The sequence below is a fragment of the Grammomys surdaster genome, unplaced genomic scaffold (genome assembly GCF_004785775.1).
Source record: "Grammomys surdaster isolate TR1022 unplaced genomic scaffold, NIH_TR_1.0 126278, whole genome shotgun sequence".
Lineage (NCBI taxonomy): Eukaryota > Metazoa > Chordata > Mammalia > Rodentia > Muridae > Grammomys > Grammomys surdaster.
In genome coordinates, this window is record NW_021621078.1 from 5527658 (window position 1) to 5554358 (window position 26701).

General features: G+C 39.2%; 1 protein-coding gene across 1 annotated transcript in view; it reads right to left on the reverse strand.

Moving 5' to 3' along the window:
- Ssh2 (slingshot protein phosphatase 2) overlaps nt 1-26701 on the reverse strand; it is a 111183-nt gene that overhangs the window by 67440 nt on the left and 17042 nt on the right. The window lies entirely within an intron of this gene.

Below are 26701 nucleotides of genomic sequence, written 5' to 3' on the forward strand. Positions count from 1 at the left end.
AGCTGGGCATAGTGGTGAATGCCTTTAAATCATGGATCTCAGGAAATAGTTGGGCAAATGTAAATTGGAGGACAGCCTAGTCTACATAGTAAGAACATCTCAAACCAAACCAACTAACCTAGCAAAACCAAAACAAAACCTTTTAAACATAAACAAAAGTAGGGTGCGTGTGTATGTATGCATGCATGTATGTGGTGGGGAGTGGAGTGGGAGAGATGCTTCAAGGGTTAAAAGTTCTTTGCTGGTCTTGTAGATGACTCAGGTTTAGCTCCTGAAGCCCACAGTAATGAGCTCACGACTGCCTGTAACTCCAATTCCAGGGGATCTAACCTCTTCTTGCTTCTTCAAGCACTTGTACACACCTGATGCATGTATACACACATAGGCACACATATATACACAAAATAAATAAATATTTTTAAAAACTAGGAAGAATACTATGAACACCCATATTTCTATCACATTCTAACTTTAGTTCACAGCTAATTTTATATCTTCATCCCTTTTACTTGGTCTCTAGTGTAAATCAAATCCCAGAAACTGTATTAGCAAAAAGCCTTTTGGTAGTTAGTTCTGTTACCCTCTCAGCAAATAGCAGCCAGAGTGCTTTAAAGTATATCCAGATTACAGCATCACTGTGTAAAACTCTGTAAATGCTTCTTTCCTTCATACTTAAAAATGAAGAACCAGCCTGCAGCTTGGTCTGTGAGGCCCATAAACAGCTTGCAGTGAAGCAACTTAACTCTGACCTTATGCCACCCGCCTCTTCTTGTTTACTATGGACTATCCCTGGTTCCTCTCTTCTGCCTCTTCGGTAGTTCAGGCCCCCATCTCAAGGCCTTTGTACTTACTAATCCTCTACTTGATTCTTCTGAACTGTCCAGTATTTAAATCTCAGCTTTATTACCACCATCCCTCTTCTTCTTTATCCCAATACATCTATCCTGTTGTCCTGTGTTGTCCCTTTCAGGATGCTTTCATGAACTAAAACATTTATTCCTGTGTGTTATTGATTGCAGTTATCAGCATATAAGCTCCATGGATGCAAAGACCTTACCTTGTTCATCATTGTATCTCAACCCTGCCAGAAACACATTAAGTGCTCAAGAGATACATGATAATTAATTAATTCCTCCTAGTTTACCCCAGCTATCGGCACAGTTCCATCACTGAGCACACTGGTTCTGCCCATCTTTAATTCCAGCTCTTGACAAACAGAGGCAGATCTCTGTGAGGCCAGGTCCTGGTCTACATGGCAAGTTACAGGCCACCAAGGACTACATCATGAGACCCTATCTAAAAAAAAAATGTTATAGAAGTCTAAGCATGAGGTAGATTAATAGGCAAGCAGGCTGACATCAGCTTTATAATGCTCAGCTATGGCTCAATCTCATGCTTCAATAAAGTGGTATAAGACTGATAAAACTTTTGAGGTTGTAACCAGTCAGAGAGATTGGATACATTTTTAAAAAACAAAAACTGTAATTTATAGATTTCATTTTAAAAGCCTGAGTGTTAGCTAGGAGAAGCTGCCCTGATTTTGTTTTGTTTTCATCTTTAAATAAAGCACTGCTCTCTTGTGGTCTGTTGCACAAGCCCTGTCTCTTGTTACATCCGTGGTGTGCACATGTCACTGTGTTGTGGACCAGTTTCACTGCCATTACGGGAACAATCTAAGACAAAATGTCTGAGTGACAGGATGAACAGAGTACACCACAGACAGGAAATGAAATTCACACTTCTGCCAACACAGCAACTGTCTGCTTTACTAAATGAAAAAACAAAACAGTTAAATAGTCTACCTACTCACTAAGCAAAATTACCAGCTTTGGCCACGTTCGTTTCCAGTAAACAAAGCAGTTATCTGTGTGTACAAAGGAAGCACTTGCTGAGTGAGAGCTAACAGCTGAGCATACTCCGGCTATTCCTTTTGTGAGACACAGTAGTTTTCTTTGACAAGCAGTAGTCTAAACTAACTTCCTGGTTTGGGGAGTTCTGTATTACTGTCCTTTTGTTGCTTATGCTTTAAAGAATATCTATGTGCATTCTTTGCTTTACGCAGTTAAATGTGCTTTTCGAAATGTATGTAGTGCTTTCACAAGGGTAACGGCAGGGACAATTATTTTAAGTTAATTCAAAGCTGTTTGGACTCTATACATTCGTGATTAGGAAGAACAGGGAAGTCTGGGGACATAGCTCAGTTTGAAAAGTGCTTGTCTAGCATGCACAATGCTCTGAGTTTTGGTCCCTCGCACTGCACAGACTGGCTGTGGTGACAGTAATATAAATTTGTAACAACAGATCAGAGATCCTATCTCACAGGGCATAAGGGAGACCAGTCTTTCTATGGATCATTTGCACAAATATCAACCAACGCACAGCAGACCCAGCTGGCCCAGGCAGAAGACTGTCACTCAAGTGTGACAAAAGATCCCTGAGAGTGACACTCAATATACTCTAGATGACACATCCTATCCTTTTTATTCCATGGCCCTACATACAAGTCCTCAGTAGTCATAAAGTAGCATACTGTTGGTAAAAGAGGGAGTACGGATGAGAAGTGGCTCACTACATCTTATTACTCCTAAGTATATTTGTGGGAATAAAGTAAATCATGCTATCAAAGATGAATGGAAACACAACAGAATATGTGATCATTTAGAGTTTCAACGAGCCAAGTTAACCACTTTGTATCTGAATAAAATTATGTGTAAATTTAATTTCATGTACTTCAGTGTGAGGTAAAAAGTGTAGTGATCTTCCTAGAGTAGGAAGATATCTAGTTATGTGAATATCAGTGTTTTTCAAACAGCTGTTCAAAGATTCAGCAGATGGAGTTGTTTAAAAAAAATCTGTTCTGAGGGGCCAGCCTGGTGGTTTAATGTTAGGTAAAGGTGTTTTGCTGCCACCCTGATGACCTGAATTTAATTCAAATACAAAGCCCAAAGGACTTAAAAATCCCTATGTTAAAAAAGAAAGAATGACAGAGAAAATTCTTCTTGATCTAAAGATGATAAAACAGCACTTAGAGGATTGTTTTCCTAGTGAAGCATGACAGTGATATAATGTTCTTCAGTCTTAAACAGAATAAAGCAGAAGAATGGCTGTTCTCCCCTCCCTCCCTCCCGCCCTCCCTCCCTCCCTCCCTCCCTCTCACCCTCCCTCCCTCTCTCCCTCTCTCTCTCTCTCTCTTTCTCTCAGATTACTGCTCATCAAGGGAGAGGCATTCCTGGTTACATACAAGAAACGAGTTAGCAATAGTTAACCTGGGTACATGCTAAATGCTAGGCACTAAGTATTTCATTTCACCTTTATAACACAGTCTACTATTTTTGGTTCTAGTTTACTTTTAGGCATCGGAGGAGCTCTCAAATATTTTATGTCCAAGATCATATAGCAGTAAGCCTCAGATTTAAGATCTGATGTTAGCGTCCCTACTCTGAAAAATTCTTCTGTTACTCTAGTTTTAGGGCAGTATAATAGATGAAATATAGTTTCTTTTCTACAGAGAATTTTAAAAGAGGATTTAAAAGTAGAGTACAGAGTGAGAGGTAATGTAATGTCAAACATCTGTCTGGGAGGCCAGTCTAGCTGGGCTGGTAATTAAGACTGCAAGCTCTGCTGGGAATGACAGTAGCATTTTAGCCGCAAAAATGGGGGAAAGAGCACTGTGTTCTTTGGGCAAACACCCCTTGCCAAACCCTTCAGATCAAAATCACTTCCTAAAGCAAAACATTTGTTAACTGGCAGTTTCTTCTCAGGCAAAGTACATAAAGGAAAAGGTCAACTAAGGGAAGGAAAAAAATACTTAGCTATGCAGACATAGCTTTGAGGAATGTGGTCAGGGTGGTCGCCTCTGACCAAGCAAGAATGTTAAAGAAACAAAACAAAGCAATACACACCTGGCCAAATGATTGAATGTTGGTTGAACCAGAAATTCTGTTTTATAATGAAACATATACAGAAAGGAATGGATAATTTATGAGAACACGAATATTTCAGGAATGGAAAGATGGCTCAGTGGTTAAAACTACTGGCTGCTTTTACAGAGGACTGGGGTTTGGTTCTCAGCACCCACATAACATCTTACAAGCATTTATAACTGCAGTTACAGGTGATCTGATGCCCTCTTTTGGCCTCATCAGGCACTAGGCATTCATGTGGTACACATATATAAATGTAGGCAAAATGTTTCCATTCACATAAAAATAAAAATTAAAAATCTTAAAAGTTTTTTTAAAAGAAAGTTTCAGTAAGTAGATGTAATATTCTTATTTCAAAATTAGAAAAAGAAAAAATAAAATTAAATGAAAGGTTATTTTCATATTTTAATGCCAGCCACTTGAATTTGTTTGGTGTTTTTGTCTGAGGCCAAATTTACAGGTTAAATGATTGTGAAATACTGGCTGTACACACAACATCACTGCACAAAGTTGAATTGGTTGCAGCTATGTTAAAGTCAAATACACAGTTCAAGCTTCAGTATTTTTATCTTAAAGAATAATAATTATTTAGGGTTGGTGACTTCCACACATGTACGATGGAATATGCCTCCCCAAACAAACACATAAATCTTTAAAAAAATGTTATTTAAAAAAATATGTAAGGAAGACTCATGTAAAGGAAACTTTTACCCACATTCTCCACATTTAATACTTTACTTTCCTCTTCTTATAAGCTGTCCTTGCTTGGTACTTTAAATTTTAGATACAAGAAAGATGCTAGGGCAGCTCAATAGTTCATGTCCCTACTAAGAGAAGGGCATTTGCAGCTAGGAGTTTTAAGTATCAGGCCAGAGGCCAAGGGATCACACAGGTATTAATGTAATTGCTTCTTTTTTTTTTTTTTTTTTTTTTTTTATTGGATGTTTTATTTACATTTCATATGTTGTCCCCTTACCCCATCCCCCACCCACCCAGGAACCCCCAATCCCCTCACACCTCCTCCTTCTTCTTTGTGGATGTAACCTCTATCTACCCCCCCACTCCCACCTCCCCACCCTCAAAACTCCCACCCCCTGGGGCGTCCAGCCTTCATGAGGTCAAGGATCTCATCTTCCACCTGTGCCCAGCAGGGCCCTTCACTCTTATATATTCAGCTAAGGCCCTGGATCCCTCCATAAGTGCTCCCAGGCTGGTGGTTTAGACCCTGGGAGCTGTGGTTGGTTGGTATTGTTGCTCTCCTCATGGGGCCACAAATCCTTTCAGCTCCTTCAGTCTTCACTCTAACTCCTCCATTGAGAACCCCATGATCACTTCAATGACTAGTTGTGAGCATCTGCCTCTGAATATGTCAGACTCTTGAAGACCTCTGAGGAGACATCCATATCAGGCTCTTATCAGCATGCACTTCCTGACTTCCACATCAGCATCTACCTTTGGTGACTGCACATGGGATGGATACTCAGGTGGAAAGGTCTTCAGACGGCCCCTCCTTCAGTTTTTGTCCCTCGCTTTGTCTCCATATTTGCTCCCTTGAGTATTTTGTTGCTCCTTCTAAGAAGGACCGAATCACCCCCACTTGGTCTTCATTCTTTATGGACTTCATGTGGCCTGTGAGTTGCATCTTGGGCATTTTAAGGTTCTGGGCTAATATCCAATAATCAGTGAGTGAATACCATGTGTGTTCTTTTGTGATTGGCTTACCTCACTCAGTATGATAATTTCTAGTTCCATCCATTTACCTAGGAACCTCTCAAATTCATTGTTTTTAATAGCTGAGTAATACTCCATTGTGTAAATATACCACATTTTTTTAATCCATTCCTCAGTTGAAGGACATCTGGGTTCTTTCCAGCTCCTGGCTATTATAAATAAGGCTGCTATGAACATAGTTGAGCATATGTCCTTATTATATGTTCGAGCACCTTCTGGGTATATGCCTAGGAGTGGTATAGCTGGATCCTCGGGTAATGCTATGTCCAATTTTCTGAGGAACCGCCACACTGATTTCCAAAGTGGTTGCACCATCTTGCAGTCCCACCAACAATGGAGGAGTGTTCCTCTTTCTCCACACCCTCGCCAGCATCTACTATCACCTGAGTTTTTAATCTTAGCCATTCTGACTGGTGTGAGATGGAATCTCAGGGTTGTTTTGATTTGCATTTCCCTGACGACTAAGGATGCCGAGCATTTCTTTAGGTGCTTCTCGGCCATTCGAGTTTCTTCTGTTGAAAATTCTTTGTTAAGCTCTATACCCCATTTTTTAATAGGGTAATTTGGTTGCCTGGAGTCTAATTTCTTGAGTTCTTTGTATATATTGGATATTAGCCCTCTATCAGATGAAGGATTGGTAAAGATCTTTTCCCAATTTGTTGGTTGTCGTTTTGTCCTATTGACAGTGTCCTTTGCCTTACAGAAACTTTGCAATTTTATGAAGTCCCATTTGTCAATTCTCGATCTTAGAGCATATGCCATTGGAGTTCTGTTCAGGAACTTTTCCCCTGTGCCCAAGTATTCGAGGCTTTTCCCCACCTTCTCTTCTATTAGTTTCAGTGTATCTGGTTTTATGTGGAGGTCCTTTATCCACTTAGATTTGAGCTTTGTACAAGGGGATAAGAATGGATCAATTTTCATTCTTCTACATGTTGTCTTCCAGTTGAACCAGCACCATTTGTTGAAAATGCTGTCCTTTTTCCACTGGACAGTTTTAGCTCCTTTGTCAAAGATCAAGTGACCATAGGAGTGTGGGTTCATTTCTGGGTCTTCAATTCTATTCCATTGATCTTCCTGCCTGTCTCTGTACCAATACCAGGTAGTTTTTATCACTATTGCTCTGTAGTACAGCTTGAGGTCAGGGATGGTGATTCCTCCAGAAGTTCTTTTATTGTTGAGAATAGTTTTCGCTATCCTAGGTTTTTTGTTATTCCATATGAATTTGAGAATTTCCTTTTCTAACTCTGTGAAGAATTGAGTTGGGATTTTAATGGGGATTGCATTGAATCTGTAGATTGCTTTTGGCAAGATGGCCATTTTTATTATATTAATCCTGCCAATCCATGAGCATGGGAGATCTTTCCATCTTCTGAGATCTTCTTCAATTTCTTTCTTCAGAGACTTGAAGTTCTTGTCATACAGGTCTTTCACTTGCTTGGTTAGATTCACACCAAGGTATTTTATATTATTTGCAACTATTGTGAAGGGTGTCATTTCCCTAATTTCTTTTTCAGTCTGTTTATCTTTCATGTAGAGGAAGGCTACTGATTTGTTTGAGTTGATTTTATAACCAGCCACTTATTGAAAAAACATAGCTACATTAAAAACAGGGTGGGAAAAGACATTATATACTTCATGACTACAAGAAACTCAGAAGTGGGATGGAGAGATGGCTCAGCGGTTGAGAGCACTGACAGCTGTTCCAGAGGTCCTGAGTTCAATTCCCAGCAACCACCTGGTGGCTCACCACCATCTGTAATGGGGTCTGGTGCCCTCTTCTGGTGTATCTGAAGAGAGCAATGGTAGTGTACTTATATGCATAAAATAAATAAATCTTTTTTTTTTTTTAAAGAAACTCAGAAGCATATTTCTAAGTAAGGAGAAAAATGTAACATTGTATTCCTAAAGGAATCTAGATTACAATGGGAGAAAACAGAAATCCATGTGTCATACCTTCCCCATTCCTACCACATAGACCCTAACACTGGACAATACTGGAAATGGCAAATCATATCTGAAAGCCGCCCCCCTGGGACATTAATTCCTAGACACAAATCTATGAATACAAATAGAAGGTTAATTCTCTCCTCATCAACAATAGTACAGTAATCCAACTAACAAACAGATGAGTTTAGGCTCCTAGTTCTTACTGATTAACTACAACCATCAGGCCATTTTAGCTCTAGCTTATTTCTCACCTAGAGCAGTGGTTCTCAGCCTCCCCAGAGCTGTGACCCTTTAACATAGTTCCTCATGTCATGATAACCTCAACCATAACATGATTTTTGTACTTCATAACTATAATTTTGTTCAATCTGTGAGTCATGAACACTTTGACAAACCTCTATCTCCAAATATATTTACATTACAATTCATTACAGTAGCAGAATTACAGTTATGAAGTAGCAACAAAAATAATTTTATTGTTGGGGGTCACTACAATATGGAGGAAATGTATTAAAGGATTGTTAGGATGGTTGAGAACCATTGATATAGACCTTAATCAGGGAAAGGGAGAGACACAAATTTAAAAATCAGAAAATGCTTTTTAGTTTTCTTCATTTTAAATATTCATTTATGAATAAGATTTTATTTTACTGTTGCCTTGATAGATAACATAATCATAGGATGTTTGACAGAAACAATAATTTACTGTTGGTTATACAATTCAGTCCTCTAATTTAACATACCTGGTTTGATGTTTGCTTTTTCTGGTTATCTACTTACAGATCTTTCTTTTCCATTTGTTCACTCATTCATTTGGTAGTAGAATCTTGGGTGTTATACACGTTATACCAGTGTTTTACCACAGACATATATCCCACGACTTCTTTTTTTAATGTATAAAAGTATTTGTGTTTGCACGCGTGGCATATGAGTAGAGGTCAAAGGACAACTTTTCTGGAGTCTGTTCTCTTATTCCACCTTGTCTTTCATTTCTGATGATATGCTTACTACTGCAGGTTATCTGGCCTGGGTGTTTCCAGGAGATCGTCCATCTCTGCTTCACATTTCATGATATGAGTGTAGGGGTTATGAATGAGCACTTATGTGGGCTCATGAGGCAAATAAGCACTTTCACCCACTGACCCATCTTCCTGGGCCCTCTTTTTACTTTTATTTTGAGACAGTATCTCAAGGATGCTCACATAGGCATTGACCCCATGCTCCTCTTGTCCCAGACTCCTGATGAGTAGAGATAACAGGTATGTGCCACCACACTTGGCTACTATTTGTTCTTTTGGAAACTCTACCAAATGTGGACTTGGTGGCCTCCAACTCAGTCCCTCTGAGGGGCTGTGAGGGAAGCTGGAATATGGCTTATGCCTGGCCTGATAGAATCTTTCCTCTGGGGCTAAGAATCTTAAGCATGTGAACCAAAGGAGGAGGTACTGTAGGGTATGGTCCTGTTCACTGTGAGGAGTGGCAAATTCCATACTAGTTTGCTTTTCCTCCATGGCCTTCCTAGAACATCCTTGAGTTTAGCAGTTCTCTGAGCTTGGTTCTTTAGCCCTACACATCTGCTAAATGTACTCTGACATTGTCCAATAAATATTTGGCTAAGATAGGTTAAAATTAATTTCTGAATTTGCTGCATACTCCCAAGTATCAACTGAAGCCAGAGAATCTAATCATTTTCCAGAAGCAACACAGCTTATTAGCAATAGAGACAAGTTACTAAGCCCCCATGTTACCTGACACCCAGGATGACACTTAATCTCTTAGATGTTATTATCACAGTATATGTTTCTGTTCTAATAGTTTGAAGCAAATAGCATTTAAAAACACATCTTCAGTGGAGAGATGGCTCAACGGTTAAGACTGTTTGCTCCCCTTGCAGAGGAATTTGATAGGTGATGCATAAGCACCTGTAACTCCAGCTTTGGAGCTCTGACACCCTCTCTGTGACACAACAGGCATCCACATGTACTTGTATGCACACATGTACATACTCACACATAAATTAAATCTTCTTTAAGAAGTTAAGATATAGAAAAGCAAATTACTACAAACAAAGCAAAACAAAATGTACATCTGTCAGTCAATTGTGAAGGCATGTACCTATCATTGTAGCCTTTAGGCTGAAGGATGAGGATGGAAGCCAGCCTGGGTTACAGAGAAAGAACTCTCTTAAACAAACAAAGCCAAACCAACCAACTAAACCAACCAAACAAAACCCTAAGCCCTGGATCTAGCCAATTTGTGTACACAGAACAAAGGTGGGACTTGATAGTAAAGTCTCATTTGCTGTTCTGTTTTTCAAGCATTCTTAGAGCTCAGGTCTGAGTGGGAAAAGACTGAGATGTACTCCCTTGAGGTAAACACTTTCATAATACCTAAGTTGCTTCTTTTCTCATCAACAAGTTTCTTAGGTATTAAAACTGACTTAAAAAAATACTAAACCCAAAATATGTTCTGTCTAAAAGAGGTGCAGGGACAAAGACAGAGCAGAGACTGAAGGAATGGACAATCAATAACCAGCCCAACTTGAGATCCATCCCATGGCAGGCACCAATCTCTGACACTATTAATGATACTCTGTTATGTTTGTAGACAGGAGCCTAGCATAACTGTCCTCTGAGAGGCTCTACCAAGCAGCTGACTTAAACAGATGGGGATACCCACAGCTAAACATTGGACAGAGGTTGGGGACTTTTATAGAAGAGTTGTGGGAAGGATTGAAGGTCCCTAAAGGGGATAGAAATCCTACAGGAAGATGAACAGAGCCAACTAACCTGGACCTCTGGGAGTTCTCAGAGACTGAGCCACCAACCAAGGAGCATACATGGGCAGGATCAAGGCCCCTGACACATACGTAGCAGACACGCAGTTCAGCCTCCATGTGGGTTCCACAACAACTGGAGCGGGAACTGTCCCTAAAGCCTGACAGTGGAATATGTTTCCTAATAGGGTTGCTTTGTCTGGCCTTTGTGAGAGAGGATGCACTTAATCCTGCAGAGACAGGATGGGCCAGGGTTGGAGGATACTGGGGAGAAGGCATCCTTTCAGAGGAGAAGGGGAGGGGGATGGGGGAAGGGACTCTATAAGGCTGGGAGGGAGTGTCATTTGGTATATAAACAAACAAACAAACAAACAAAAATTTAAAAAATACTAAAACTAGCTATCAAAAACAAAATGTTGGCAGGATATGGTATCACACGTCTTTAATCCCAGTACCAAAGAAACAGAAGCAGGTGAATCTCTGTGAGTTTGAGGCAAGCCTGGTATACATACAAGAGTTTCAAATCAGTTAGGGCTACACAGTGAGACCTTGTCTCAAAACAAAATACAACTAACCAAAACCGCCAAGACACCCCCACCCCAAACCAACATAAAATGTCAGGAAGACCATGAGGGCCTTTAAATGAAGGCAGGTAAGACTATCATAAGCAGAAAAGTGGATGGCTATCCAGTCCTTGGATTCATTACGGTATTCTAGGAGATAAAGAATGTTTCTTTCTATATATTACCTGACCACATACTCATTTCATCTCTTTACAAAGATAGAAAACATATAGCATTTGGCTTATATTTCAACTACTGAACATGGAAAACCAGAGTTGGTAGATATAGGGCAGGGCTTCATACAGTAGCAGGTGGGCCCTATGTGAGACTAGCATAGGTCTAAAATAAGTTGATTAGGATGGCAAAGAGGATGTATGTATTCTTGGGTTCCTTTAAGTTGCTCCAAACTTGGACTTCGCAGCCTGGCTTCCAAACACTTTCCAGTTTGAGTTAAGACCAAGTCCAGACCTGCCTATGACACACACCCATTGCCTTGCAGTTTTTATGGCTGCTACACAAGGCTCGGCTTCAACCCTGTCTCTAGCATCCAAAACTAACGCTCTTAAACAACATAACCACCACAAAAAACACAGACTGTCAATGAAAGCTGTTGGTTGTAACACAACAGGCCTTAGACTCTGGTAACTGACAGTGACAGGGAATTTTGTTTTTTAGAAAGTCTTTCTTCAAGAAGAGAAACTATTCTGGATGGTGGGGGTGCATGCCTTTAATCCTAGCACTTGGGAGGCGATCTCTGAGTGTGAGGCTAGCCTGGTCTACAGGGTAAGTTCTAGAACAGCCAGGGTTACACAGGGAAACCCTGTCTTGAAAAACCACCAAGAAACATGATCGACATAGGTAGAGAGTAATTTAAATTAACTGATAGGAATGGACGCCAATACAAACCAAAAGAGCAGCGCTCATGGCAAGCTACTTGCTAGCATTTGAAGAATCATTTAATTAATTACTAATCAATCAATCAATCAATCAGTCAATCAATTAATTTTTTGATTTAGCTAATGTTTTCTCGGGTACTACAAACAACAGACCTGCAGCAGGAGGATTGCAGGCCAAGCTTTCAAGCACTTGGTGAAGAAGTCAAACCCTGTTTTCAGCCAGTGCCTTCCCTTTCCCTTGGAAAGGTCTCCTCTAGGCTTCAGAGAATCCGTTTATTGTTGTTACCTCAGTATCCTGGTTACTGTCACTTACTTTTTCCTCAGTCTCTTTTCACCCTGACTTCTATTACAATGAGACTTTATTGTTAATAGAAAGAAATACTCAGCAACTTTGTCCCTAACTTATCATCCCAAATTTCAAAATCCCTCACTGAGGCTCTTCAAATAGAACTCTAATTCCCGGTTCCTCTGGCAGACATGAATGAAATCTTGATGGATGTGACTTCAGAAACCCAGTTTCTTTCTCCTGACTTCTATGTGTTCACTTCCTCTTCAACCTGAGGGAAATTTCTGTTTCCTTGATTCCTAATTTTTTTTTCCAGGCTATCAACTTCTTTTTGACTTTTTTTCCTAACCAATATAATCCCATGTTGTATTTCCCAACTATTTTCCCTAGAATTCAATCTCCTTGCCCCTGAGTTCTGCAGTTTAAAATTGTACAATTTAATGAATTATTTATTACCTGTCCAAGCAAGTAAGCACCTTGTCTAATGTTATCTTTTCAATGTCGTGTACAGTACATAACACTAAGTGAACATTCAATAAATATTTTATATATATATACATATACATACATACATACATACATACATACATACATAAAATCTCCAAGAGAAAAGAAGCCTAACACTGAAAGAGATTATAAAACCATGCTTCTGCATGTCATAACATACTTATGGTTTCAGTTCCACAATGTCAGAGATAACAGCAAGAACAGTGAGGGAATTCAGTTGACACTTTACACCTCATGACAGCTCCTCTCTCCTTCCTTGTTAATGGAAACCGTCCTTGCTCCTGTGTACCCCACTCTCCACTGTTAACCTGCCTGTTACAGAGCTGGAGGAGGGGGAGCTGTTGTGATTTCTTGCCTTTTTTCAATGAGAGAGAACAATATCTACTGGATCCTTGATTCTATTTGCAATTCCTAGTTTGTGTTTCTAGTGACTGCTTCTTCCTACCCTGGAAATATGCTCACGACTGGATTCTTACATTCCTTTTTCCCCCCCATAGGAACACACTGTAACTATTTTCTCTTTTATCTAACACAAACAATAAATACTAAAATACACTTAATGTTTGGACTTATGTATTCAAAAAATTCAGTAAACAAATAAGTGGTGATATATCAAATACAAACATTATAAGGATTTTTTTAAAAAATAAATGTCTATTTAGAATAAAATGTTCTTATAAAAGCCAGAACTGGATTCTAATAAAACAATTTAATAAAACAAGGCACAATGTTTAATCAAAATTTATGAAGAAAAGCATATAAAGTTAATATAGATCATATTTTTTAATATCTTTTAGGGGAAGAGGCACAAGAATTTAAAATAGCTTAAACATTCTTTTTAGAATATTAGCCATAATAAAGAAAAATAAATTTTATACAATAGGACTATAATTTTTCCAGAAAACAAATTCCACTGTTGAATTATATTTCTGAGTTAAAAAAGCTAGACTAGGCATATAACACAGTGAAGTTTCTGTGTAGGCTTTTAGTCAGCTTGACCTTTATCACATAGCTCTTCTCTACCAATGCCTAAAAGGAAGTGTTTATTCAGCCTTCATTAACTGTACATTAGGCATATAATGTCATGTAACATTAACTCAGTAGTGTGCAGTTTTATATTTCCATCATAGTGTGTTCTTCCCCCCTCATATTCCCCAGATAGGCCTTGAACTCACTGTAATCCTCCTGTCTCAGCCTTCTAAGTTCTTGGATTACAAGGATGGCTCACGTGGTGAGAAAAGTAAGGTGAAAGGTCCTAGTTTTTTTTTTTTTCCCTTTCTTTTCTCCCTCTCACTCTGGCCCTCCGGCCCGCTGGCTCTGGCCCTACTTGCTCTGGCCCCTGCTTGCTCCAGCCCAAAGGTTTTATTTATTTATTATATGTAAGTTCACTGAAGCTGTCTTCAGACACCCTATAAGAGGGCATCAGATCTCATTAGAGATGGTTGTGAGCCACCATGTGGTTGCTGGGATTTGAACTCAAGACCTCTGGAAGAGCAGTCAGTGCTCTTAACTGCTAAGCCATCTTAGTGGCCCATGTGTTCTTTGTAATAGTATAGTAGGCAGCAATGTCCTTTGTGGTCTGAAAGTGCCTACGTCTTCCATTTAGCCCTAAGTGTGGGAAAGAAAATATATTATATGATAAAATTGTCGGCAATAGCTGTGTGATCTGTATGTGACTTGAGGGATTCTTCTATTCGTAAGACACACACACACAAAAACAAGCACACGCCTCAACAAAAGTTTAAAAAAGAAGTCTAAAAAAGTTTTAAAAAGAAGTGCATTTTCTTCCCCTGCCAGTCATTCACCCTACTCATGCCCTCTTGCTTCTGCCCTATTACTCCTTTGAAACTCTACCTCATCCAAATAAGACAGACCCAAAGGACAGAGAATATGGACATTGACTTCAACAGTCTTTTCTTTTTATTGAACACCTGAAATGCAAATAATTTCCATCTTCTTGAGAGTCTATTTACAGATCGTTTCTAAACTATGCCATCTGCTCTGTACCTCTCCTGAGCATCCCAGCTCAGTATTTTGTCAGTAATACTAATCTACCCTGCTCACTGTATTTAAACCATAAAGACGGTATTTAGAAAATAAATTTATCAGCAACTAATTGTTTTTAAAAATCATGGGCTAGCAAGATTGCTTAAGGGGTAAATGACAACCTAAGTAAGATCCCTGAGATCCTTCATGGCAGGAAAAACTACTTGATTCCTGAAAACTGTCCTCAAACCCTCATATGAGTTCCTGGTACCCAAGCACCCTCCCCACCCACATAAGTTGAATAAAGTGTTGAAAAAATAGAATTTCTAGCTTCTTTTAAAAATTAAAAATGTTTGAACAGCAATACCTAAGTCCCTTCTAATGCCTGGCCAGGGCTAGGCAGCAGTGCTTATGCATTAGACTCCATGTCACAGAGCAGTGAGGCAGTGGAGAAAAGCTGACAGGGAACACTAACACAACGTATTTGTGTTATAAGGGCAGAGAAGGAGTCTCCAATAAAGTAACATTTCCACTTTCCATAATCTGCACTTGCTGCTTCTGTAGTTAGAAGTGGGTATGGGGAAGAGAAGAGAAAAGGCAAAAGGAGCAAGTATAGTCTTCTGAGGCAGAAGTGTGGCTGGAAGTGTGGCTGGCTGGTTTGGGAGATAGTAAGGTGTTGGTGGAATGCAGTGGTCAGCACTGAGTTTTAAAGAATGACCTCAAACAAGGAGGAAAGGGCAGGTGTCTAAAGGCTTCAGTCTCTTGATGACTGTAATTCATCTTCCCATGTGCTAGAACTCAGAAACTTCTGCTTTTTTGTTTTGTTTTCGAGACAGGGTTTCTCTGTGAAGTCCTGGCTGTCCTGGAAATTTTTCTGTAGACCACACTAGCCTTGCAATGGGCATTTCTTTCAGTCTTTACTTTGCTCAATCATTTTGATTAAATCATTTGGAAAAGTCATATTATGGACTTTTTTGTTTGCTTGTTTTGATTTGTTTGAGAGACAGAGTCTCATTGGGTAGTACTGATGGGCCTGAAATTTGCCATCTAGAGTAGGCTGGCTTCGAACTTTGAAGTGACACTCTTGCCTTTCCTTCTTCTGTGAGAGATAACAGAGATGTGTTACCATGCTTGGCTCCATTTAATACTGACAACCTTTTTTTTTTCTTTGAAACTCCTTTATTATTCCTTATATTTCAGATTATTTCTTCATAGTCTCTTTCCTTCATATATCAAAAATACTATTTTTCAGACAACTCTGTAAACTACCACGTCTTCTATGATTTCTTTTTTTGTTTGTTTGTTTTTGTTTTTCGAGACAAGGTTTCTCTGTGTAGCCCTATCTGTCCTGGAACTCACTCTGTAGACCAGGCTGGCCTCGAACTCAGAAATCCGCCTGCCTCTGCCTCCCAAGTGTATGATTTCATTATCAGTTCTTCTTTGCTTTTATACATTCTCTTGGATGCTCTCATTTAATTATGGTCATCCTCCTATATGCTCATGATTCTGGATTATCTATTCATGCACGAAGCAACTTTAAAGCTCTGAGGCCTAACACAACCCAAAAGCATTTATCACCTGCTAAGATTACTGATATACACAGATGTGTGCTTAGTTTTTATTGAAAAATTATGTTACCTTGGTTGGATTTTCCCCTGAGAGCTTTTATTTTATTTACTCATGGCTAGCTGTAGTACCTTCTGAATTTCCTTTTCAGGTAGTTTGTCACGAATGTGAGGAAACATGACTTTTGCATGTTCACCTTATAGTCTGCAACTTTTCTGAATCTGTCCAGACAAATAGTTTTCTCTTCCTGTGTGTGTGTGTGTGTGTGTGTGTGTGTTCTACAGTCTTTAAGGGTCAGCAATTTTGTGAAGTCTTCAGGCTTTTTTATATAGGAGATCCTGTCATTGACAAACCACAATCTTATTCCTTTCCATGCTGATGTCCCCCTGTCTTCCTCCTTCCCATTCATCCTTTCACCTAGCTGCCCTGGTTAGGACCAATTAACTTTTGTAAACAGTAATATTAGTGATAATGATGACAAAGGAGAGAAAGAAAGAGAGAAAAGAGTGAAAATAAAGTTCAAACAATAAAAGTTTGTTTGCTTGTTTTTGAGACAGCAGCAGCTTGTGTAGATGAGGCTGACTCGGAAGCCACAGGGATCTGCCTTTGCCTCTGCCTCTGCCTCCTGAGTGCTGGGTTAACTAAAGGCATGGACTACTTACTATACCTGCCTTGAAATTCACTAAAAGTACATTTTAAAATAAATTTATGAAGAAGCAGTGATACACAGCACATCATTTTCCAGGGAAAGAGACTTCATAAGGTGGTATCATATAGCAATGAATTACTTAGGATTTGGAGGAAGAAGAAATCCAAATCAAAGTGATCTGAGAGTAAATGTAACTTTCACTGAGTTTTAAGCAGGTTAGAGGGGGAAAAGTTAAAATACGTACGTGTTCCAGTGTAGGCATGAATACTACTAGCCTACACCAGCTACAGAGATTGCTTTTCAGTTTGTTTGAGCTAGGCCCAATCACCTACTCCAATGTTAACTAGGGATCCAGGAAAATATAAGGATTAAAGGGGAATGATTTTAAACACTAGTTGTATTTAATACTAAAGGCAGCATTTAAAATGATTAACAGGAGAGTTCACATTGTAACAAATAGCTAACAAGGTTATATATAATTTCTATAGATTTCTTACGCTAGTAGGGGACCCTATCTATCAAAGGTCTGCTTTTAATCATTTAAGCTGGTTGAAGGTACTCAGAATCTGTTTTAGCAAAGCAATGGAAGCCAAAGCTGGGCATAGTGCTACCAGAGTTAGGAAGCAGAGTAGGCAGATCTCTTGTCAGTTCAAGCCCAACCTGGTCTACATAGCAAGTCAACTAGGGCTACATAGTGAGACCCTGTTTCATGAACACAAACACATCTCCTACTCCCATACTCCTTAAACAAGTAAGGATAATAAAAAGCACAGACATGGATTTACTCATTATTAAACAGAAGACAAAAGGTGAGAAGCATGGTAGCCAAATTACAGGTGAAACAGGATTAGTCAGGTATGGGAGAGTTAACCACAAATACAGCCAAGGATAAAAACTTAGACTAAAAGAAAAAGTAAAAGAAATATTAACTGTACGAAACACTGGTCTCTACAGCCACATCTGCACATATTAACTGTACAAACACTGGGCTCTACAGCCACATCTGCACAGACGCCATTTATGTGCTTTGATTGTATGTGTCCGCCACCTCCTTATCCACCTTCCTGGCTCCTGCATCCCTTTCCTTTCTCTACCACCTCCCGCCTAATTTATAGATATATTGATACAATATTTTTATTTTATTGTTTAAAATATGGCTATCCTGGGATGGGTATAGTAATGTGTCATCAAAAGGTAATGTAATTTAACGACAGTTTTAAATATTAAGAAATTTAAAAATTCTATACACATTATAATTTTTTTCTGAGATAGGGTTTCTCTGTGTAGCCCTGGCTGTCCTGGAACTCACTCTGTAAATCAGGCTGGCCTCACACTCAGAGATCCATCTGCCTCTGCCTCCTGAGTGCTGGGATTAAAGGCTTGAACCACCACCACCCAGCCAGTATCTTACTTTTAAAACTAAAAGTTAGTGGTGGGATGCAGAGATGGCTCAGTGATTAAGAGCACTTACTCTTCCAGAGGACCTGATTTTAGTTCCCAGCACCTATGTCAGGCAGCTTAAAACTGTAACTTTAGCTCTAGGATAGTCCACTTTCTTCTGGACTTTGAGGGTACCTATACACATGCCCACATAATCACACACATACAAAATATTTTAAAAATAAGCAAGACCTTACTGACAGAGTGCTGATAAGACACAATGCCCTTTTGTTAACTCACAACCCCAAACCAAATGATAATACCAGAACCAGGGAAAAACAGGGAAGTGGTTGTATGACGAAATATTTGAACTTCTGCTCAAGAAAAAATAGGTTAAAAAAAAAACTATGTGTCTTAAAAAATGGGAAGATTAGGAATGGTTTTCAGGCAGGCTGTGTTTTTTTCCCTCTTTTTATAAAAAATTAACGTTTTAATGTGTTTTCAGTTTTTAAAGAAGGAAAAAGAGAAGGCGAGAGGAAGGAAGGAAACTAAGTAAGGCTCTGAAGGAAAACAGCACCGTGGGAACAGTCAAGCGCACAAACAGATGTTTTGCGTAAGCTACATTTTAGAGACATCTGCCTTTGTGCAAGACTTGAAAAGTGGAGCTGTGGTCAACAAGTTTTTCTCTGCAATGAGGGGTGGGGCTCGAGGGAAAGTGAGCTGTGAAGAAACTAACAATTACAACCCACAGGGCCGAGGAATACGAAGATTTTAGGTTAATGCCTATGTTTATTGCCTATCTCTGTCCAAGATACCTTCCATCAGCCATGTCTACTAGTCAAACAAGGAAGTACTACAGATGCCCTTGTCTTTTTCTTTTAAAATTTTTACTTTAATATTTATAACTGTTATGTATGTATGTATGTATGTATGTATGTATGTATGTATGTATGTGTAGTGTATGTGTGCCTCATGCTTGATGAAACGCAAAAGAAGCTGTCAGATTCTCTGGAACTAAGGTTATAGATGGCTTGTGAGCTGCCATGTGGGTGCTGAGAATTGAACCCAGGGCTTCTACACAGTCAGCCAGTGCTCCTAACTGGCTAAGTCATCTCTCTAGCCCCTGCCCATGTCCTTTTATTTAAGTGACTGAGGTTCTTTGCCAGTGATACTATTTAACTCTTAGGTAGAGCTACCCCGTCCTTGTGGGAGAATAGATGAGGCAGAACTTACTGTTTAAAGCTGCCTGGCACCTCCCCACTTCTTGTACTTACTCTAAAATAAAAAAGCTTACTATATGCAGAAAAATTCAGTAAAAACGAAGATAATACAACTGTTGATCTAACCTACTGCCTTGTGTATTCAACATCATTTCTGTTTAGTTTGATGAATACTTTAGGTCTATACTTTTTGCTTTTGCATGAAGATACTGTAGGAAGGCTGTCATATTGCTTCATAGCATGCCCAGGGTAATTCATATAGTTAAAGAAACATGGTTTGAAGATGGTAAGAGGAATGCCAAAGACTGAGGTACACTTTAAAATCTCCTTCAACTCAAAATACTCTCAACTGACTTGCAAAGTCCTACGTTGTGTTTTTTCTTGAACTTCCTTTTCTGAGAAGCTGGGTGTGTTGTATGGGTTACTGCCCTACATTTGTCTTCTGGGCAAGCTGACTACAAAAGACTCAGAAATGTCTTGTTCAGATCCCAGAACCTTCCCTAGGCCTTATATATCATCACTTTTTTCCTTCTGTGTGACAAAGAAATGCCATATATAAGTTTGTACAAATTTGTTAGGTTAAAACTTAACAAACAGCTAACCTAATCACCCGGTTACTTCTACATAGTTCAAAACTACACTTTCCTACCGGTGAAGCTATCAAGCAGAGCAGAAAACTACAGCAGAGAAACCAAAGATGATCAACTATATAGAGACCTTAGCTCTAAAGCAAGACATTAAAAGGCAGGCAGGAAGGGGTTAATCTTTTTCTATTTATATAATCTACTAGTAGTCTTGAAGTGTGGTTGTCAGAACCTATCCCAAAGATCCTAAAGCAGCAAAATACACGACAGGTCTTTTAAGCCAGGTCTCAGTATGTAGCTCTGGCCTGGAACTCACTATACAGACAAGGCTGTTCTCAAACTCACAGATCTGCCTGCCTCTGCCTCTCGAGTAGTGGGATTAAAGGTGTGTGGCACCATGACCAACTATCAATATATATATTTTAAAGTGCTGTAGCTGGCTCTGAAAATGTGGTTTTAAATTACTTTTCAAGAATACATCACTAAAAACAACAGCAGCAAAAACAACACAGGTCTTGGAGAATTGACTCAGGGGTCAAGAGCACCAGCTGTTCTTCTAGAGGACCTGGGTTTGATTCCCAGAATCCACATGGTGGCTCACAACCATCTCTAACTCCAATTTAGGGGATCCAATGCCTTCTTCTGGTACCTCTGAGAATACTAGGCTTGTAAGTGGTACACAGCCATAAGTGGTGGCAAAAATATCCACAGAGATAAAACAAAATAAATGTTAAAAGTAAAATATCATAGTTTTGTACTGGTAGTATAACAATAAACATAAGTTCAAATAACTGAGAGACTTGAGGGATGGAGGTAGGATGAGACAATGAGTGAAATCTCAGATGGTGTAAATGTGCTGGAAAAAAAACACTACTGGTTCAACTGCTAAAAGTGACAAATAACCATGGTTAAGGAAGGGCTCTCTGGCAGAGAGGGTATTAGGGCAAAGGGTTAACTAGTAATAAGTGAAATATATCACTGCCCTTTTAGAGAAGGGGACAGGGATAAAACTGTCCTCCAGATCAGCTAGATGATCTTCCCTAGAGTGACAGAGATCAAATTCAACTCTATTGTCCTAGTTAAAATGTGGAATGGGGCTTCTGTAAACATGGGGAGGGAAGCAGTACATGGATCCTGTACTGTTTGCCAAGGGTTTTGGACTTTATCTTGAGCACAGCAGAAAGCCACAGTTTACATTTACAGAAAGACTCTTCTAACTACAGTAGAGGAACAGGCTGGACAATGGGTGAGGCTTTGAAATGGGGGATAGCTGCTACTTTGGTATCTTAGGCAAGACAGAAGAGTGGTCTAAAGCTGGAGAATTCAGAGAAGATGGATATAAGGTACTGTCTAGTTAATTTTCTGGTACAGTGGAAAATTTATTTCATGAAGAAATTCCAGTCATAAGAAAAGCCAGACAGAAATGCTTTGATATGTACAAATTCCTTCTACTCATAAAAAATATTTTCTTTGTCCCTCTTGAGTCTCTTGACAGGCCCTTTGGTCTTTAACAAATACCAATGCTTTAAGCCTCTCACACAAGGATTAAAAAAAAAGTCTATTTACATGGCTGTTAACTCTTATGCTACTGCCTTTGTCCTAACTTTTCTTAAAATAGTTTCCTCCCCCACTATCTCAAGTATTCTCTTAAGTTATGCTTTGTTAAACCTCACATTTGAAATCAAATTTGCCTGTCCTTATCTGCCAGCTGACAAGCTCATCAATTCAGACAAGCCACTGGCCTTACAAGTGATTCCTCCTCACGTCTCTTTGTTATCAGACATGTCTATATCATTTCCTGCCAGGTACCAGACTTCCAGCATCAAGGAAGAACAGCGGAGGAGAATGCTTTTACACAAAGGACTTCCCTCCTTCCTGCTCGACTTTAGCGGATATGACAGTACTCTGATGGGCCTTAGTTAAATGAATGGTAATTTAGCTAAGTTCTGTACTAGAGTGTTAGGGTGAACTGACAACCAAGGGACAGTAAACATGTAAACATGAAAGATCCTCGGCTAAACTGCCCAGTGTTAGGAATACTGATAGGAAGACAGTTTTCAGGAAGTTAACTAATGTCTCCATCTCTAGAATGAGGGAGAACTAAGAACTGACATAAAACAAAACCACAGGCTATCCACAGAAAGAATGGTACGGTCTAGAGAATAAGATTTTATGCAATTTATACATAACTACAAAAAAATCTGCCAATATTATAAAGCTGAGAAAGTTTGCTTCCTGCTCCTCTTCTGTAAATGAGATTGTGACACTTAAGATGCTACGAGTAAAATAGGATGAGAAAAATAAGGTGGTTGTTCCTTTCAGAACACAGCCATTTAAAAAGTAGCTCAGCACTTGACGATCTAAAATATCCCTTTCTACAAATAAGACTTCTGGTTCTCAGATCACATTTTTATTGACTTACAGGAAGCAGTAAACAGGAGTTACTTAATTAGCCAGGGTTGTGTTGTTTTGCTTTTTAGAAAAGCCTCATTGTGTAATGTAGCCCAGTTTGGCCTTTAACTCAAGACCTCCCTGCCTCGGCCTCTGCAGTGCTAGAGTTACAGGTGTGCTTCACTAGGCTGGATTCAGGGCTTTCTAATGATAGTACATATGGCTCTCAGATACCTTTGAGTCAGTTTTGTTGTCTTAGACATTTTCTCTGAAAGATGATGAATACTTCACTTACTCCAGGGTAGAAGTAGACAGAAAAACAAAATAAAACAAGAACTAGAACCTGAGTCCATCATGACTGCTCAGCAGGCCGAGGTTCTCCCCTCCAAGCCTGATGACCTGAGCTTTATTCCCAGGACCTTATGGTAGAAGGAGAGAAAGAACTCCGGGAAAGTTGTCCTCTGACTTCCACATGTCTACTGTGGCATGCACAGAAGCAATTTATAAAAAATGTAATACAAACTTAAAAAAAAAAACCTCACAGTTTTAGTGTCATTAGTAAAGTATTTAATATGGAGCGAGTTAATATAGATTTCAGTTTCTTCATGTAACACTACAAAAATGCTCATTATTACTGAGAATCTTAAAATTACACCCTCAGGGAATGGCCAATCAATAACCAGCCCAACTTGAGACCCATCCCATGGGCAACATCAATCCTTAACACTACTAATGATACTCTGTTATGCTTCTAGACAGGATCATGTTGTCCTCTGAGAGGTTCCACCCAGCAGCTGACTCAGACAGATGCAGATACCCACAGTCAAACAGTGGATGGAGCTTGGAAATTCTTATGGAAGAATAAGAGGAAGGATTGCAGGCCCTGAAGGGAATACAAACAACACAGGAAGACCAACAGAGCCAACTAACCTGGACCCTTGGGGCTCTCAGAGTCTGAAGAATATACCAAAGAACACCAACCAAAGAACATACACGGGCTGGACCTAGGCCTCCCCACTCATATGTAGCAGATGTGCAGCTTGACCTTCATGTGGATCTTGAACAACTGGAACGGGAGTTATCCCAAAAGCTGTTGCCTGTACGTGGGATATGTTCTTCTAGCTGGGCTGTCTTGACTAGCCTCAGTGGGAGAGGAAGCACCTAGTCTCTCAGAGACTTGAAGTGCCAGGGTAGGGAGGATACTCAGGGGTTGGGGGACAACCACTTAGAGGAGAAGGGGAAGGGGAATGGGAGAGAGACTGTAGGAGGGAATGACCAGGAGGGGAGCAGTGAGTGAGATGTAACTAAAAATAAATAAACAACAATAACAAAAAACAACAAAAGAGTACACCCTCAGTCCAAGATGAGATCATTGTATTTCTATTACAATTAAACATGAAAAAACATCGCTAAGCTTTTCATAGCAGAAGAGGTGTAGCCCGTAAAGAATCCTCTAAAGGTCATGTCAAAATGGGTCAGGCTGCCCTACAAACAAAATTGTTCAGAAGCTATATGGGACTGTATATTGTTCAAGACACCAAACGGTTAATGTGTTCACTGGAAAATTTTGCTGTAAATAGAATCCTTCTCTGTTATCAATTAAACAAGAATAGCCATAGGATAAAAGGGAGAATTTCTTTCATAGGAACAATCATTATAGGAAGGCTACGGAGGTACTTTTATACTCTAAAAAGAAAGTAAGGGGCTAGAGAGATGGTTCAGCAGTTTAAGAGCATTGGCTATATTCTTCCAGAGGACCCAGGTTCAAATCCCGAAACCCATATGGTAACTCACAACCATTTGTAACTTTGGTTCCAAGGGAGCCAATGCCCTCTTCTGGTCTCCTTGGTACCAGGCATGCACATGGTGCACAGACATATATGTGGACAAAACACTCATTCACATATAATACAACAAATATAAATCATTTTAAAAGAAAGTAAAAGAAGGCCATGTGAGCTAAAACAAGGCTTAGCGGAATCACCATCCCTGGTTGTACTATTGATTCACTTAGTCTCCTATTAAAGTCAGTTTACCTCTGTGTCTGAGTTTTTTCTGTTAAATAGGCAGAGTTGGTGATATCTACATATTTCACATGCTTGCAGGGGGAAAAACACACACAAAAAATAGTCTTCTTAGTAAACAAAAGCTTTCTACGAAGCATATTGTAAAGTACAAATCATTACTGTAAAAGAACTAAGGCACATGAAGCTTACGCTTTATCTTTTACATTTTCAATAGTTGTTAACTTTTGGTTAATAAAACAAACAATAAATCATGCGACAGGCATATTTTCATATAAAAAATAGCTCTGGCTTGTTTTTCTTACTCTCTTTCCTTTTGAAACAAGGGTCTCCCTTGATACCAAGACTAGCTTTGAACTTGTGATCTATTTCAACTTCCCAAGTAGCTATAAATACTAGTGTATACCTCCATACCTGGCTTGCCTATTTTCTTTTATAAGTAGACTTTTATATTTTATTTTCATATAGTATACAATTTTTTCCCTTTTGAATTTTGTGTTGTTAGAGTGCTTCTATTTTCTTAAATATAAATGTCACACTAGTGATGAAGACCAGTGAAGGTCATTCTACTGTCTCCCATGGTACTAGCTAAGTCCACCTTACTATATTTAGACAAGATATGTTCACCCTATTAAAGATAGAAGGTGATTTGGTCCTAGGCTTAGCTCACAGCAGTGGAGTTGGTAACTTTGTCATGGAAAAAGACACCAACAGCAAAACTATCAACTTAGCATTCCTTGACAGCCAACAGAACAACTAATGCTCAATTTCATTCCATCCTGAACAGAGGTATAATCTCTAGCACAGAGCTAAAGATCTTTATCATACATCAATTTAGGCACAGTCATGCCTAAAGCAATGCTATGAATACCTTGCATGCAACTCACTTGCCAGGACTGCCTGCCACACCTCAGGGAGAGACAAAGAGCTGCCCAGGTTAACAGGGTAAAATGTTCAGCAGTTTTGTCTCCTGGGAACTAGAATAAACAGGTTTTCAACTTGGGAGTCATTAATCTTCAGAAACACCAGGGACTAACAGTGAAGAGCTATCTGGCAGTCTTCTGGTTGGCAGCTTCCTCCATCATGCATCCCACAAAGAGGAGCCAAGTGAGGGCAAAGCTGACTTGTATTCTTTACCTATTCTGTCCCTAGTCCAATGTGCTTGTAGAACTTAGATTTTTATTATTGACTCATTGACTGATTTCTTTCTTTAATGGCTAGGGAAAACCTCATATTTCTTTTTCTTTTCCATCCTTTCTTTTTGAGATAGGGTCTCACTATATAGCTCAGAAGAGAAATATTAAGAAAAAAAAAAGAAAGAAAAGAAAAGAAAAGCCAGCCATGGTGGTACACATATATAAGCTAAACATGTGGGAGGCTGGTACAAGAGGATCTCTAATTCAAGCTACTTGAGAGTTCAAGGTCAGCCTGTACCTAAAAACTAATATGGTATCAGTGAGATGGCTCAGTAGATTAAAGTTACTTGCCACGCAAGCCTGTCAATCTGAGTTTAATTCCTGGAACCCACAAAAAAAGTGAAGAAAGCCAACTCCACAAATTGTCTCTTAGCCTTTACATTGACACTGCAGCATGCATGTCTGCCCTTTATAAATAGATAGATAAATAAATAAATAAGCAAATAAATAAATAGGGGTTTGGGAGTATACATAAGGATAAGTAACAGAGCTCTCATTAATTCTATGTATTTAAAGTCAGGCCAGTTTCATGGGTTTATACAGTCATAAAAGGTCTGGTGCTGTAGATAGCTCTCACTTGGTTTAATCTTCCTTCTGGTGTTATCTTCAAATTCTGAGTGACTTATGAACAAGGGGTCCTATGTAATTAATTTGTAGGAGGTCCTGCAATTATGTAGCTATCCAAGTTGAAATCTTTTCAAAAGGTTAGAGGACAAAAACAATAGCTTTTGGTTTTAAGGTCGATATACAAGGAGCACTGCTAACTAAAAGGGAGACTTATTTTTGAGGCAAAGTCATATAATGTAACCAGTATTGACCTTAAACCACATTTCTCCTGCCCCAGTTTCTCCAGTGTGGACACTGGAATCACAGTTGTGTGCCACTATGCCTGATTTGAAAGGAGACTTTTAATTAGGCTGAAGATCATGTATTTGTAGTACCTGAATTCTGAACTCTAAAGTTTATAAAAATTGTTTAGTAAGAGCCCACTTTAATAGCTCTAGTAAGAAATGGAAATATTATTTGCCTTTCCTATTGTTTTGCTCCTATCAAGCCAAAAGAAGATCCTAGGAGGC